This window comes from Pangasianodon hypophthalmus, chromosome 6, assembly GCF_027358585.1.
Source record: "Pangasianodon hypophthalmus isolate fPanHyp1 chromosome 6, fPanHyp1.pri, whole genome shotgun sequence".
NCBI lineage: Eukaryota > Metazoa > Chordata > Actinopteri > Siluriformes > Pangasiidae > Pangasianodon > Pangasianodon hypophthalmus.
In genome coordinates this window covers 26,688,567-26,706,752 of record NC_069715.1, presented here as the reverse complement: position 1 = coordinate 26,706,752, position 18,186 = coordinate 26,688,567, and the positions used below count along the sequence as shown (strand labels likewise).

At 34.5% G+C, this 18,186-nt stretch overlaps 1 long non-coding RNA gene across 7 annotated transcripts in view; it reads left to right on the top strand.

The window, feature by feature from the left end:
• LOC113526510 (uncharacterized) overlaps window positions 1-18,186 on the top strand; it is a 50,346-nt gene that overhangs the window by 6,672 nt on the left and 25,488 nt on the right. For 4 of the 7 annotated variants that reach the window (XR_008301921.1, XR_008301918.1, XR_008301917.1 and 1 more), the window contains exons 4-5: window positions 732-791; window positions 923-1,080. This is a non-coding gene — a long non-coding RNA (uncharacterized LOC113526510). Of the gene's footprint in view, window positions 1-731; window positions 792-922; window positions 6,889-11,293; window positions 11,570-18,186 lie in introns of those variants that run through there. The other 3 variants (XR_008301920.1, XR_004578319.2, XR_004578317.2) reach the window with 3 other exon arrangements.

The following is an 18,186-nucleotide window of genomic DNA, read 5'->3' as shown; positions in this document are numbered from 1 at the left end:
ATAAAAGTACTTTAGAAACACATTTTCGTACTGAGATGTGTACAGTAATAAATCAACTTAACATTAACATGGTTAAGGTTAATTAAAATAAACTGTGAGTGTGATATAGTGGGAAAGCATTGCTTCCTTTTACTTGTTTGGCTATAGATTCAAGAGCCTTAAATTGTTTTCTTTTTTAAAAAGCTGTATTCATTTTCTGAGCTGGTTTCTGAAAGAGGCCTCTGTTTCTCCTATGAGGCCTGTGTTTATTTTCTCAGTATTGACTTTGTGCAGTTTGTGAGCTTGCGCTACTATTTTTCTCAGCTGTGCAATGAAGGTTAACCAAAGCATGAGCTTTTCTTCATGTACACTTTCAACACTTTGTTCCTAAAATATCAGCAATGATGTTGCTAACTTTCTGCTGAAACTTGTGTAAATTTGCATGTGCACCCACTGAGCACTTTATTAGGCACACTTTACTAATACTGTGGAAGGCCTCCATTTGATCTCAGAACAGCCTTAATTCTTCAAAGGGATACACATGGTCAACGACAATACTCAACTAGGCTGTAGCATTCAGGTGATTGGTATTAACGGGCCCAAAGTGTGCCAAGAAAACATTCCCCACACCATTACACCTCCTCCACCAGCCTGAACAGCATCATAGGAGAAAAATAAAAAACAGGGGCAGTTGAGTCCATGAATTCATGCTGGTGGCACCAAATTCTGACCCTACCATCTGTGTGCCTTAGCAGAAATAGAGGTTCATCATGGCTGGAGACAGAAATGCAGATGTCCGCACACCTGTTCAGGTATAGATGCTCTGGAGTGTGTTTGATTAGTCTAAAGTAGCATAATAATTAGATCCATTTGCCTAATATCTAACTGATTATTTCATCATATTGTTTTTTTTTTTTTTTTTTTTTTAATTATGTGTGTGTAGAGTCCGAGCGCAGTGTTCCGCAGCTCCCCTGTTTACAGCCCTGCAAAACCAGCAGCGAAAGCCAAGAGCTGCATCAACACTCGGGCTCTGAGTGAGCTCAGCGCATACAAGCTTATCAACCACAAAAAAGACCAGAAACTGCAGGAAAGGACACAAAGGTACTAGAGACGAGTTCTAACACCAGTTCTTTTTATTTTAAAGGTGCAGTTTGTCTATAGCCCGCTGTAGTTTGAGGTTAAATACAAATACCTGTTTCTCCAAAACCATAAGTCTTATCAAGCTGAAGTTTGGTGTACTCCATCAGTTTGCTAATCTGTAAGTAGAGTCCTAATGACAACTGGGTTACTGGGGGCACTGCATACTGAAGGTGCTTGGACCCCACAGATCGTGGCTGTATATATTCATTTTTGAAAACTGTAGTTATTAGTTTTTTTATATTAGTTTTTTTTTATTTTTATTTTTTTTTATCATTATCATTTTATTAGTATAATTGGTTAATAGCAATTATTTGTATTATTTGGAGTTTTTTTTAGTGATTATTTTAATTCTAGGTTTTGGTTTTACATTTTTTTTCACTCATACAACTTGAATTCTATTAGTTTTAGTTATATTGTTCATTTTTATTTATCTGTGATTTCTAAAGATTATATTAATTTTTCACTTCGACTCGTGCAGACTGTGAATTTTGAATCATGAGACTGTGTGTGTCACTAAGTTAGCTTATTTAAAAAATATCTTATTTTGTAGGTAATGCAAGAAATGGTCAGGGGCCATAAAACTACTTTTAGAATTATTTTACATAGCTGGAGCAATTCATCATGGACAAAAACCTCAAAACTTTATATATAAACTTTATTTTTTTCTGTACCAGGATTGAAGGGTAGTAATCTGAATATAAACATAATTTTTTTTTAAATTCTCATATTCTGTTAGTTCTTAAGTTTTTATTTAACACAAAATAAACATTTACACACTTGTGCAGTTGTAACACAGCTCCCATTATACCAGTTTACACTGTCAGCAGGTGACTGTTTAATTAAAGCATGTATTTATTACACTGCATAGCAGATATACACAAAAAGGAAAAAAAAAATTCAAGTAATAGTACATTTCTGTACATACAGTATCTTTGTACAAATTTCCACTTTCTTTTATTGGTCATTAACATTAACGTTCTATATCGGCTTCCTCTCTTCTGTTGAGCTTAAACATCTCTGCCATGACTGAATCCTCCTGAACATTTACCATTTTACTCTAGTACCATTGGTGATTCCACAAGAAACATTTCACCATGTCAGCTCCTGAATATTCACATAAAAGCGTTTCACTTCCAGACCTGTAACTTGCCACCCGTCTGTATATTCAGTTGCATTCTGTACATCAACAACAACGCATGTTGTATAATACACAAGACTCGCAATGTTGACATCAGACTAGACATGTTGAATTTCGTGTGTCGTTCCTCTCCTTGGCTTTGACTGAGCTGATGGACTTGCTGGAAGAATGTGACCTTGTCTTGATGTCAAAAATCACGATGAAACATGCAAAAATGATCACGCCAGCCGAGAAGACTAATCGTAAAACATTTCTCTCCCACTGTGGATCTGGAAGAACATCAAGTGATCTCAGTGGAATTTTATTCGGAATTACTTTAGTTATTCATTTGATTAAAGAAGTAAAAGCCATGCTTACCATATGTTTCACTGACCATGACTTCATAGCTTAGATCTATAATAATAAATATATGTGCACATAATAAAATAAATACATGTGATAAAAATATAAGTTAGTACATGTAACATAATTTCAAAATTAAAGCAAATTGTCCTTTGCACATTCTCAGTGAAGTGTTATAAAATTTGCACTTATTACCCTACTGATTGTTAAATAAATGCCCTTTTTTTAATAGAAAATGTGGGAATTACCATAGAATTCCATTGTTTATTATTAAATGTAATAGTTAAATTACTGTCAACCTTATTAATGACAAATTATAACTTTACATACAATTATATTACTACATTTAGCCAAGATTCTGATTAAGACAAAAACTCTTACCAGTGACTTGGACATGGATTGAGTTAATTCCCGATCCTGTGATGTTCTTGGTAAGATATTTTGTAAATGAGTACACGCAGCTGTATGTGCCAGAGTCCCGTAATGAAATATTCCTCAACGTGAAGGTGTGCTCATCTTTATTTCCAAGTAGTTCTAATTTTTCTCCAACACCATTTTTACACAAATACATGTAAACTTGTGTGTTTGAGCTCTGAATGTTACAGATAACTCTGCACTTTAATGCTAAATTTTCACCAACTTTTGCTGTGGAGGATCCAAAAATTTGTGCTGGAAAAATCTTCAAAGAATCACCTATTGACCAAAAATAGTAAAACAGTAAAATAGTATTTTATCAGTTAGGACTAATATTTTTAAAAGTATGATGCATGTTTATGTAGTAATTTCTGGAGAAAAAAAAAAGTACCTTCTGATGGAGATATCAACATGGTTAATATCAGACGTATTTCCAGAAAGGGGGAAAATAAACAGAAAGAAGCAAGTCGTGTAATTAATTTGATGCAAATTGGTTTCTTAAAAATGCTATTTTTGCTAATTTTCTATTTTTGCTATTAATGCTTATTTTTTATGCTTATTGCTAAAATTTAATATCAGTTTCCAGAAAGTAAAAATATTTCTTACCAGTGACTTGGACATGGATTGAGTTAATTCCTGATCCTGTGATGTTCTTGATAAGATATTTTGTAAATGAGTACACGCAGCTGTATGTGCCAGAGTCCCGTAATGAAATATTCCTCAACGTGAAGGTGTGCTCATCTTTATTTCCAAGTAGTTTTAATCTCTCTCCAACACCATTTTTACACAAATACATGTGAACTTCTGTATTTGAGCTCTGAATGTTAGAGATGCTGCATCTTAATGCTAAATTTTCCCCAACTTTTGCCGTGCAGGGTCCAAAAATTTGTGCTGGAAAAATCTCCAAAGAATCACCTATTGACCAAAAATCAATAAAATGTGATAGTGTCAGTTAAGAACAGTATTTTTTTTAAATGAAAACACAGTATGTGCATTTTGTAATTTCTGAGAAAAAGTAATAAAGTACCTTCTGATGGAGATGTCAACAAGGTTAACATTGAAGAAATGTCTTGAAAGAAAGAAAGTCACAAAGAAAGAAGTCATGGAGTAATATTCATGCAAATTGATTTCCTTAAAAAAACATTAGTGAAGCCTAACTAAAAATGTTTACACTTAATGCTTTACATTTTATATTAATTTCCCCATAAAAAATAAAATATGTAGATGAATTCAGGTTACTTACAGATTATAATGCACAACATGTCCATCGTTGATCAAAAGCCTTACATGTATTTCACGTTAGTGTGTACTACTGTACACTTTCTATAAAAGTTCAGTCACCGCACTGAAACCAGCCCAACTCTTCTTATTGGACGATGGCAGGATGACGCTCTAAACCTTACTCATTTTATTATCGCTATAATACTTTGCCTTCTTTGTAGATTTAACATTGTCTCATGCAATCTTTTTGACACTTGCATGTGAGTTAATGATCCTGAACATTAGATTGTGTTTAAAGGTTTAGAGGATATGAGGCAGTTAGCTCCATAAATAATAAAATAATAAAATACAGGTTCTTATTCTGTTATGTGTTTCATATTGCTAAAAAAAATTAATATTTTAGCACAGATTAAGTTTGACACAAGTTAGAAGTGTGACTCAATGCATGAATCTGTATCTTTTTAGTGCTTCAAATATTCATATCTGCATTTGGATTTAAACCTGAAGTAGGCACGGCCAAATCCAGAACCAGAGATCTGCATGGTGTGTGAATTCTGGTTCTGACAGATCCTCAACCTCAGCCTCATCGCTCCAGTTCATCATTAGTCTTCACAACTAAACAGAGATGACTGTGTTTTTTTTGTTTTTTTTTTTAAATCTTGCTTGTTATTTTAGGTTTGTACCTGCCGCCAATAATTCATTGAATTTAGTTGGCTCTATTTCCAAAAAACAGAAAAAACTAGTAGCCTAATTTAAACCACTGTAGCCTGATTTAAACCGCCTGACCAGGCAGTTACTAAGGATGAGTGAATGACCGCTGTAACTGCGCTACACATTCACTTCAATGCTCATGGTCTTTCTTTGTGCCACAAGCTTCTTATCTGGCCACTTGGCCACATGAAAGTTAAAACCTCTCGTTGCACAAAAAAAAAAAAAAAAAAAAAAAAAAAAACAGTCGTGCACCTCATATTCTCCTGTGTATGTGATTAAGTAAGGGATAACACTTGACAGCCCGCGCTAATGAACACCAGATTCATGCATTCGACTGTGCTGTGGTATAAATCACATGTTTTTAAATTCTGTTACATCCCTATCACAAATATAATTATTACAAAATGGAAGAAATTAGCACATTACAGCACAATTCAGTCTGTTTTATTTTAATCCAAACTGAAGATATCTAACAGAAATTCTTTGTAAATATCTCTTTTACAGGAAAACAACAGTACTTGACTGTAATGTTAAAACTGGCAGGTTCTTGATAAGTTTCTTCCATTTACAGGTTCATTATAAACGCTATATTTATAACTCTGCATGGATCTGGTTAGATGGTTTGTTTAAAACCAGGCTGGGAAAATCTAGCTGAGCCTTTATTCCAGAACATTTTAGGTTCAGGAAGTAGGACTATTAAATAAAAATAAAACAAAATCGAAGCTCCGGCATCAATTTTTATTATACAAGAGTCAGCATTTTGCAAAATAATACATACATCACAATGATCATGATCAAAATCTCATATGCAATGCGTAGGTTAAAAGTTTATCAATGTATGAAATGTATAGTAAATGAAGCAGAATTTACAATTTATTATAATCTGTATGTATTGTCCAGTCTTTACATAGTGCACATTGTATTGGTAGGTGCTGCAAAAAACAAACAAACAAGTTTTTAATAGTTGATCCATTGATGCAAATTTATCTGCTAACTTTGTCTCATTTTGTTGTTCATGATTATTTTCCACATTTGAATGTCAGTGCTAGTTGGATTCAGTGGTTTTGATACTTAAAATCACTGAATATCTTTCTTTAATGTTACTGATTTATTCATTCTGGGAATCAGTGACTAGTTATTTCCTCTTTTCCTTCAGTACTTGTGCGTAGACTGGTGCTTCTGCAGATTGTTCAGACTCTCTTCGTATCTTTGGATTATTTTCTGTCAAAATAAAAGTCCAGTTTAACTGATTGTTAGAAAATGTTGCACCGTGCATGGCAGGATTCGTTCACATGCAGTACAGTCAGTTTAAAGCATAAGCATAAGAACTGATTGAATTGAAATCGTGTAATATATCCATGTCCGAATGCCCAGTATAACGGCAAATGAAACGTACATACCAGGGTGCTGCACTAAGCTGTATATTCCACGGGGCTGAGCAAGACTATACACCACTGTGCTCTCAGCATCACTAGGACGAGGAAAGACAGATGGGAGTTGAAGATTACAATCAGCACTTGTGCTGCGTTTACAAGTGCAATTTCACTAAAATAGTTTGTACTACTGTATGTAGCCTGCTTAAGCCGTGTCTAGAAAAGCAGACCATACAAGACTTAGCACTTTTACCAAGAAGTGACTTACCAAGCAGTGAGTGGTCTAATGCTCCCTGTGAATACAATTATTTTTTTTGTTTTTTTAAATAACCAACTTTAATGGCACACAATTTATGAACACTGAGACTTCTAGTTGAGCAAATAATTTAAATGAATAATTGAATAAATATTAATAATAATCTTCAACTTGAAGTTGTTAGATAATATTTGATGTTACCTGGTACTTCAGGTATCGTGGCATATTCTGCCATGTCACTGTACAATTCATTCCTGTATGATTCACGACCAGAAAAAAAAAAAAGAAAAAAAAGTTAGTTTTACATTTATTCATGTGAGATGATACAAGCAAAGCAAAGTCTTTTTCCCGGCTGCTGAGGGGAAAAAAGATATTTTTGTTGAAAGAACAAGAAGATAGACAGAGATATCTTATTATTTTACATAGTATGTCCTTATTTTGACGTATCTTATTGTCTCATTATTTCAACATATTTTGCTTTAATAACTTGTCGTTTGAAGTTATCTTGTTATTTTGACTTAAATTTTTAACACCCCACAATATATCCATAAGAATAACTACTATTATATTATTATATTGTATTATAATTGATTGAATATTAGCGTGTAGTGGTAATAATTCTTATTCCATATGCTGTTATACATTTCTTCAGTTGACACATTTACATTGAGTGCTTAATAAGTTCAGATATGGACAAGGTTTTGACTAAACACCTAAACTGACAGAATTTCATAATGTAATAGTGGTCAGTTAGATAGTTGTTGAAAGAACAGAAAGTATCTTCAGTAACTAATTTCCAACAACATATAGCCTTACCTGTTCACTGTCTGGTTCACTTGCCCTAAACCTTGGAAACACACACATTGAAACAAATGTAATTATACAAATAAAATATTATAATTATTTATAAAAATAACATTATTTAGGAATTTACCTTCGCTATTCCTAGTATTTGTAGGTTCACTGCCGGAGAAAGAGAGAGTGCATTAGTCTAAAACCATTAGTTTATACCGCTGTTCTGATAATCTAATACATTACACTGATTATAATATATCTACTGTACCTCTGTCCTTGGTTTTGACACAACTCTGCAACAAAACATTACCTTTATTAGTTCATATATTTTATTGTTACCTTTAAATATTAAATCTTCTTATTGAAAAATACACAGCTATCAGCATTACTTACTGTGATATATTATCATTCTGCAGTAATACATTTTAATAAAGATGACCACAACCAGGAGAAGAGTGACAAGAGAGACCATGGCCATTTTCACAGAATCTGTCAGCTGAATCTTCTCATCTGCAATAACAGTAACAGTAGTACCACATTACAGCAAGATTAGTGTTCATGGTAATAAATATGAGAGATTAGTGAGCCTCAGATAAAAGTGCAAAACATACATGCTACTTTAGTGTTTCCCAGAAGCTTTCATCACAAGAGACATGACTTATCAACAAGCACAAAAAGATAGATAGATGGATAGATAGTAAAATCTGCATATATAAAATTGTAGGCCGGAGGGTGGGGGTTGGGGGAGGTTATATAATAAAAAAAATGGTTATTCAAAATTAATCTAGTTCTCCTTGAAGGATTAATAAAAGTTTCTTATCTCATCTATATAAAATTCATAAAATGAAACCTGTACTATTTTCTAATTAAATTAAATAAAAGAAAGATTAAATAATGAAAGAAAAAAAGGATTTTTTTTTTGTTTAAAATAAAATGAACAATAAATTCATTTGGTTAAAAAAAGTGTATATATTTAGACAGAATATTATTGTACAAATTTAAAGACTGAGCTTAATATTTGATAGATAGTTGTACTATATAGTTGTACTATATTGATTAGAAAACTGTGCTAATGGCTGTGGAATTTATTTTACAGTTAAAGGCATCCCCAGCTGCAAAAACTAAATTATATATGCAAAATATGCATACATAAGATATTATGCCAGAATCTGATGAGTTAAACAGATTTTAATCCAGAACTTTAGCCAAGTTTGTGTAGAGGAAATAAGTAATATAAATAAAGGTTGATTATTCATATTTAATTTAATTTCATTCCTAATGCACAGATTATATTGCAATTACACTGTAATGCTTTTGTGAGACTTCACTTCAGTTCATTTTAAAGAGCAAGACGGAATCCAACCAAAAATTAAATTCATGATTACTCTGACGATCTGGGTTATGATAAAGAATATGGATTAAGTGTCTTACCAGTGACTTGGACATGGATTGAGTTAATTCCCGATCCTATGACATTCTTGGTAAGATGTTTTGTAAATGAGTACACGCAACTGTAGTTGCCAGAGTCCCATAATGAAATATTCCTCAATGTGAAGGTGTGCTCATCATCATTATTTCCTAGTAATTTTACTCGCACTCCAACACCATTTTTACACAAATACATGTGAACTACTTTATTTGAGCTCTGAATGTTAGAGATGCTGCATCTTAATGCTAAATTTTCCCCAACTTTTGCTGTAGAGGGTCCAAAAATTTGTGCTGGAAAAATCTCCAAAGAATCACCTATTGACCAAAAATAGTAAAACATTATTTTATCAGTTAGGACTAATGTTTCTAAAACTAATATAATGCATGTTTATGTAGTAATTTCTGGGAAGAAAAAAAAAAAAAAAAGAAAGTACCTTCTGATGGAGATATCAACATGGTTAATATCAAAGACGTATTTCCAGAAAGGGGGAAAAATAAACAGAAAGAAGGAAGTCATGTAATTAATTGGATGCAAATTGGTTCCTTAAAAATGCTATTTTTGCTCAATTTTTTTTTATGTTTATTGCTAAAATTTAATATCAGTCTCAGCACATTAAAAAAATAAATAAAATTGTACAGGATGATTTTTCTTATTTTGATTAAGAAAAAATATTTCTTACCAGTGACTTGGACATGGATTGAGTTAATTCCCGATCCTATGACATTCTTGGTAAGATATTTTGTAAATGAGTACACGCAACTGTATGTGCCAGAGTCCCGTAATGAAATATTCCTCAACGTGAAGGTGTGCTCATCCTTATTTCCAAGTAGTTCTAATCTCTCTCCAACACCATTTTTACACAAATACATGTGAACATCTGTATTTGAGCTCTGAATGTTAGAGATGCTGCACTTTAACACTAAATTTTCACCAACTTTTGCCGTGGAGGGTCCATAAATTTGTGCTGGAAAAATCTCCAAAGAATCACCTATTGACCAAAAAAAGTGACATCACATGGATAATCATCTGATGTACTCCACCAGTACTTCTGTATTTTGCCGTATAGCTGTTTATTACATAATCACACTGCTACCATTCATTTCATATCTTAATAAAATTCTCAAAATGGAAAAAAAGAAATTTCTACTTAAATAATAAAAGCAAGACACTTTTCTGTTTAAATTAAGATAAGAATTAAGATAACAAACATTATTGATCCCAAAGGAAATTTAATTTTAAAAAATAGAAATATACTTTATAACTATGTTCAAAACACTTTAATTAATGTAATCAGTGTGAGGGAGGAAAAAAAGAAATGAAATACCTTCTGATGGAGATACAGATGTTGATATCATTAAAAAAATGTCTATCCAGGAAAAGTAGTAGAAAATGAGAAATATTCAAAAATATAATTAAGGCAAAGGTATTCTCAGTAAAGATTTTTCCCAATCTGAAGTTCAATTATTCAAATATTTTCCACTTTAAATAGAAAATATATAACAAACTCAAATTACAGTGGTTACTTACAGATTGTGGTGCAACACATGTCCATTTTTGATCAAGCGCATATTAGCGTGTGCTACTGTACAGTGTGTATGTACGTGGTGGGTGAAACTTTATTGGCCGCACTGTAACCAGCCCAGCTTTTACTATTGGACAGCAGCAGCACACAACTCTTTTAGCGACTCTTATTTCAGAAATGTATGTGAAGGAGTGGGATTTTACTGACACACACATCCATAAATTATTACAGATAATCTCAGAAGTGTGCTCTTCATCCACTACAATAAACTTTACCTTTTAATTTTAACGTTAAAAAGGGTGAGGAGAGCAAAGGCAATATTCTACTTAACAGTGAAATACAGAGCTTTGTATTAGATACAATTTTCTGTGTTGCTGCACAACAAGAAATCAACTTAACATTCACTTGTTAATTAAGGTTAATTAAAATAGACTATATGACTCTGATATAGTGGAAAAGCATTCCTTCCTTTTACATGTTAGTTCTAGTTTCACGAAGCCTTAAAAATTTCTTTCTTTCTTAAACTGTATATTTATTTTGTGACCTGGTTTCTGAAAGCAGCCTGCGTTTCTCATATGGGGCCTGTGTTCATTTTCTCGGCGCTGAGTTTGTGCAGTTTGTGAGCTTGTGCTAACCAAAGGTTAACCAAAGCATGCTTTTCTTCATGCACACTTTCAACACCACGTTCCTAAAATATCTACAGTGATGTTGCTAACTTTCCGCTATTGATATCTTGGTTTATGCTACATCTTACCAGTAATGTGAAGGTAGACTTCATTGACACCGTGCACTTTTTTAGGAAAAGGGCATGGCTCTGACATCAGAAAACAGATGTATGTTCCAGCATCTCGCATCGTGACTTCTTTTAGAGTAAACCTTGCCTTATTCTTCACTGTGTCCCAAATACTCATCTGAATTACAGTGCTGTTCTTGTACAGATAGGCATAAATGTTGCCTTTCTTGTTCCTCTCAGGTGACTTTAGAGGTGCACTGGAATTCAATATCAGTTCCCGTATTTACACTTGTCTCCGACAAGGCTATCTCCGCCGGGATGAAGGAATCTGAACATGAGGGAAAGCAGTTGATAATTCTGAATGAAAGTAAATGTAAATGCATATTTGGGTATTATTAGCAGGCTTTAATCCTGAACTGTCATAAGATCAGGTACCAAAAAACAGTAAACAAACTGATTTTAAAAAATCTTACCGTTCACAGTAATGAAGATGGAGTTGATGCCATTTCCTTTTACAACCTCGAGATTATACTTGCGCACTGAAAAGACACAACTGTAGTTTCCTGTATTGTCCTTTGTAGTGTCGTCCATATGAAATATAGCGTCTTGACAACTTGATTTCATGTCTATGCCAATGCCGTTCCTGCACAGGTAAATATATAAATTGCTGTTCTTCTCTAATGTTCCAGGCTTCAGCCCATATGTACTGCATGTGAACTCCAGTTTGCCTCTGTTTCTGTTTGCATAAATCTTTGCTGGATAGATTTCTTGACCTTTAAAAGGAAAATAAAGAGATTTCTAACCTGACACGGATCCACTAACTGTACATGCATGTTTAATTAGTGTTATTGTAATGCTGTTGTACTTTTCTACCCTGTAAATGAATCCATACCTTGAGCTTGAGATAACCAAGCCACCAAGATCACTGTTAATTCAAAAGTCAGATAAACTATTAACTCTTACATTTTTTAAATCGGTCTCAATGATCACAATCATTTTTCTTGCACTGTAAATATCTGAGAGTTACTTACTTAAGATAATGTTGAAATGAGGCATTGTAGAGCTTGAGCGAGGGATCTCGAGGTGTTCAGTTCTCTTCTTCTTCACAAGTCAGAGCGTGTTCACAAGGCTGTTGGTGCAAAAGCTAATTCTGCTCTGCAGGCAGTGTAAACCTAAGGTCACTGATGTAACAGAGCTACAAGCAAACAGTGTTGAAAGGTTGTTGATTATATAATATTCTCACTTTTGTGTGTATATACAAACAAGTGTGTGAGTGTGTTTACATGTATATAACCTGTTTAAGCCTAAAAATACACTGTAGTCTTATCATATTAACCCATAAGAGATACTCTCATCTCTATTCATAAACATGTTTCCACTTAATTTATAAGTTTATATTTTTTTTCCTCAGTGAGATGTAGTTTGTGAGCTTGTGCTATATCGGCAGTGATCTTGCTGACTTTCTGCTGTAACTTTTGTAATATTTGCATATACTATCATCAGCCTCTCTAATAGGAACCCTTTTATACCTGCTTATTCATGCAGTTATGAGTGAGTTTAAATTCCAGCACTGTCTAGCTGCCACTGCTGGGCCCTTGAACAAGGCCCTTAACCCTAAACTGCTAGATAAGCGCATCTGTCAAATGCCGTAAATGTACATGGAAACATCAGTTGTTTTATAGATAGAAAGTCAGCAGAAGATAGAAAATTCATTATTGGACCCAACCAGTTTTGGAGCACAGGGAAATGGGGTGAAGTCCACTGGCTTATTCAAAAGTTTAAACATGACCTGTTACAGAAATGATATCTGTATGTCAGTACAGCAGTCTGAGTCGCTGGCAGGATCGCTGTGGATCCAGAGTCTATCCCAGGAACACTGAGTGGAACAACAGTCTATTGCTGTGCACCCTGCACACACCCATTCACACACTCATTTGCACCTGGAGCAGTTTATCTTAGCCAATAAACCTACTGAACCCAGAGGAAACCCACACAGACAAGGGGAGAACATGTACAGAAACTCTGCACAGACAGTAACCTGAGCTCAGGATGGTTCCAGGGTCCCTGGAGTTATGAAACGCCAATACAACCTGCTTGCACCACCATGGCACTATTTTTAGGGATCAGTGATGTAAAGTGATACTACTAAGTGCAGGTTTTCTTTTTGCACAGTGGTTTGGAATTTTTCCCCTATTTTTGATATCAAAATTTTAAGAAAATTTTCTGCAATATTTTTGACCTAAATATTAGAGATTGACTTTAGAAACATTTAGTACTGTAGTATTGTATATTTTTGGGAATATTACCATTTCCCTGTTTTGCCTCGGACACATTCATACTTTTTACATTTACAGCATTTATCTTGGGTGTCCACATCTTAGACATCTCATGGACTGCAAACACCACCTCTCTGGTTAAAAGAGCACAGCAGCAGCTGGTGGTGTGTTTTTTTTTTTTTGTTTTTTTTAAACTACTGCACCACATAGAGCATACTGATGTATTGCATTCTGTAATGATATGCCAGCTGCACATCTGCAGATAAAATGACTCTGCAGAGGGTTATCAGCAATGCTCAGAAAGTCATCGGGATCCAGGTTCCACCCTGCTACAGCTTATGTTACCTATAAAAAGCAACAAACATCTACAGGGATCTTACTTATTCTTGTATCATCTGTTTGCCCTCCTGCAATCCGACAGGCAGTACAGAACCATCTACTCATGAAGCACCAGACTGAGAAACAGCTTCTTCCCAAAGGCCATCATTTTATTGAATCAAAGTGACCCACTGGAACTGCATCCTCTGCTGCTGCATCTAACCTAATCACCTAATCACACCAACTGACTGCACTGATTACTGATAACCAGAAACTATAAGTTAAAGCTATAGCCAGTTTATTGCAGGTCACAGTGAACATACAAATTTACCCACTAATTCACAGCTAGGAGCAATATAGATTGCATGTTTTTGGGAGGCAGGAGGAAACCAGAGAATCCAGAGGATACTTTAGATAGACAGTAACCCAAGCTCAAGATCAAATCAAGGACCCTGGAGCTGTGAAGCAACAACACGACCCACTGCACCACTGTGCAGGCAGCTAACGGCTTTGAAACTTATTATCCAAATAAATACAACCCCTCCTTTTGGTGTTTCCTCCAAAGCCACCCCCTAAATAACATGCTTAGGCTTGAATGTTTGAAGGATAGTGAGGAAGAGTGTGCAACAATCAGCGTCCCAAACCCTGGAACTGTGAGGCTCCAGTGCAACCTGTAAAATGAAATATTCAGGGCCCACCAAGCTGACATTTAGTTTTGCTACTTCTTTGTCTTCTCTGATGTATTAAGTTCCTGTGACTGTGACAGTATGGACTGATGGACTACCACCTCCAGCCAGGGTTACCATACTTCCAGAGCCAGTTTACTAACCAGTTTTACCAGCTCATTATAAAATAATGTTGATAAGGTTAGGTGGTGGCCCATGTTATTGAGAAGAAATGGCATCCATCAGTTTCTGAATTATATCTAAATAAGAACCAGTGTAATTTTTTAAAACATTTTTACATTCTCAGGTCATAACCTATGGCAATGTTAGACTGATGGAATGTATATGGCTTCGCCTTGGTGAACAGATGTTGTTACAGATCTTGATAAATATGTTTTAAAGTGTTCTTTCATGCCATCAAGTGCAACCAATTAGGGGAAACTGTGGTGGGGGGATTAGTGAGGCCGTATGGCATGACTGAATATTCATACTATCTCCTGTTGCCTTTTAGTGACTTTCTGTGGTAGGGGGAATTAGTGAGACTGACTGAGTATTCATACTCTCTCCTAGTATTCATCCTGATTTATTGGGTTTTATGTAATACTAGACAGTACTGTGGATACCTAAATAAGTACTAAGACCCCTATTTTCCATGGTCATGGTGTAAGTGCCAATATAAATCACAAAACTGTGGTGTTGTATATGGTATGGTATATTTGTTGCTGTAAATGGTAACCTTAAGAAGAGCAGTGAGGTTTCATGATGCACAAATATAGCAAATATAGTTTCTGAATCGTCTATTACTTTTGCATTTTACATTCATATTTTAATGGTAATGTCAAAAATATGGAGCCATGGATACAAACACCAGCATTTTTAATTCATTTTGAAAGCCAACAGTTTAACATCCATGTAACTAAAAGTTAAAAAAGGAATCAAAGATAACAATGTCAAACTAATACAGAGATCCAAAGACAGTTAAACCAGAAAATATCAAAAGGTCAGTAGTAGATATAGACAGAATGACATTGTAGTCAAGTGCACACAGAACCTTTAAAGGTTCCCTCAAAGGGACCACCAAAGAACCCTTAAGGGGTCTAAATTTTCTAAGAGTGTAGTCATGGGTTAAATCTAAAAAATATTTCAGTGTTTCAAACATTACATCTTTTTAAGAGATCTGCTTTTCCAAGATACTAATGTTCTTTTCAGGAAAATGATCTACTGAGTAAGTTGCTTGTTTCATTTGCCTGAAACCACCCTGATATTTTCCTCTCTCAAATCTATTCTTGTAGCTGATTTCATGATTATTTAAAAAAAAAAAAAAAATGTCTCAACAACTAAGTGGTAGAGGCATTATGTTTCTGGGTTTGGTCATCAATATCTTAGGAACAGTGCTGAATGTTTGTAGGAGTTATATGGAATTATAACCGGTGGATGAACTGATTTGTTTCTGTAATTGCTCCAACACAGTTAAGGTCACAGCAAGGTCAAATATCTGAAATAGTTTTTCTTCAGTAGCGTCTTTCATGTATGATATATATTTTAAGGATATTAATGGACACAAATTAGTAACAAGAAGAACTAGACTTTGTCCCCATTGATACCATTGGTATTGTGTTCCACATTAACTGTCTCGTCACTATATTTTACTCTCTTACAGTATAGGACTACCTTTATATTAAACAATGTTGTGTTCTGTATTGTGGCCTCTCCTGCCATCTAACAGTTTAACTATAAGTCATGTTTGTTTCCCTGAAAAGTGATTTGAGTCATCTGATGTCATTAATTACTTCTGTCAGTCTCTTGATATAGTACTTATTCAATACATTTGATTGTTAAATACATTTGATGAAATGTGATGACAGATATCAGTAGCAAATAAATTCAAATTAAGTTGGAAAAGTGCCCTAGGATTTTTTTCTTTTAGAATTATTCTCTCTTCATCAGAAAGCACCTTCCATATTTTGTTTTGTTTTTCTTTCCTTTTGTCATCTTCTGAGCATTAGTTCTCTTCTCTGCTTTTCTGGAATTTCTTTAACCAGAAAAAAGAATACAATAAAAATGCATCTCTAAGAAACATATTTAAAGCAATTGAAAATAGAGAGAACCTAAATGATGTAAAGTTCAACACACTTGTTATTGTTTCCTATACAATAGTTGTCTTAAGCAAAGACTGAAAGCCTGTGTTTTAGTCTTCAAACATGTGGGATTTGTTAAATCATGACCTGATAATACTAAAGCTCTACCTGCCATTCACTCTTAACTGAGAACTTTAGAGACTAATGCCACAAAATGCTGATTTTTGTTGTGACTAGATATTCTTGAGTTTACAGTGTTGAAATGGTGTATTACACACAGCGGGATTATCTTGTCATTCCACCACGATGCACAACTCAAGGAGAACGTTGTGCGGGTTGATTTTAGCTGTCTGGGGCAATTCTGTTATAACAATAAAACATAGATAGATGTGTTAAAAGCTACCAAAAGGTGCCATGAAAGTGGTTAACCATACAAAATTGTTATCCAGTAAACATTAGACAAATTTTCTCTGAATCTTTTGAGCTGGTATTTATTTATGTCAGTGACAGTTGTGGGGTATAATACCACAAATTGTTGGTTCCTTTGGAAACTGTTGCAGGTGAGATGTGTACCATTTTGCTAGTTTGTAATAGTTTAGAGTACAGCATGGTACTGGGGATTCTGGAGTTTCTGGTCTAGCCATATTGCTGCAGCCACGCTTCTAATTTTTCTATGGATCTTCACACACCTAGAAAAGAATGGCATACTGAATACAAAATGCATATAAAACGCACACAAATTGATTTATAGTTAAAATTAAGTGAATGTGAGTGGAACTTTGATAGACCATTTTCTTTATCATGCTAGCATTTGTTTATGGCATATACACAGGAACGAATTAAAGGATGGCATTGGATCACCGTGAGACACCAGCTCCAATGTTCATTGATGTGGATTGTACAAGTCTCTGAGGCTGTACTGGAGCAGTGAACACCATTCTTCCAAAAGATATTCCCTAAGTTGGCGTTTTTATGAGTCTAACACATCACGCCAAAATCTCCCATAGGTGTTCAATTGGATTGCGTTCCAGTGAGTGTGAAGGTTACAGCACATAATTTACATAATTTTCATCCTCATCCTTTCTTTCATCTTTCTGTCATATTTCATGGAGCCAAACCAGGCCAGCAAAATTAATAAATGCCCCCCACAACATAAGACCTTTTTTTTTTTTTTTTTTTTTTTTTCTTCTTCTTCTTCTTCCTCCTTTGTCACCCATATGGCATTCAAACTGGGTGCAATTTCTGTCAAATGCATGTTTTAAATTAACACTATGGCTTTCACTCTTCTAAAATAGCGCTTGATCCAGCAAATCCTATTATTTTGTATATTATCTAATTTCTGAATGTGGCCCAATATTTGTTTCCTATTTGTTCTCTTAATTGTTTGTGGAAAATCAGTAGAACTAACAGTAAAATAACAGGTCTTTGTATATACAGAAGCTCACCTGATAAATGTCCTCATGTGACGAATGAGCTGTGAGGAACAAAAAAAAATCAGAGTAACGTAATTTGGAACGGTCCAGGGGATGTTTGCTAAACTACTTTACTATTTTGTTTTGCTAAGCACAGCAAAGGTCATAGACATGTGCGAGATTTTAAAATTACAAAAATGTGCGAGATTTTAAAATTACATTACAAAGCTCACTGTAGTAGACTCACCACTATCTGAGTTATCTTCCCATTCTGAACCAAAGCTGAAATATATGAAAATAAATATACATAATGAAGCTGTAGGCATACACTCTTAGAAAAAAAGGCCAGGTGTAGAACCCTTAAGGGTTTTTCAGGATTGTTCC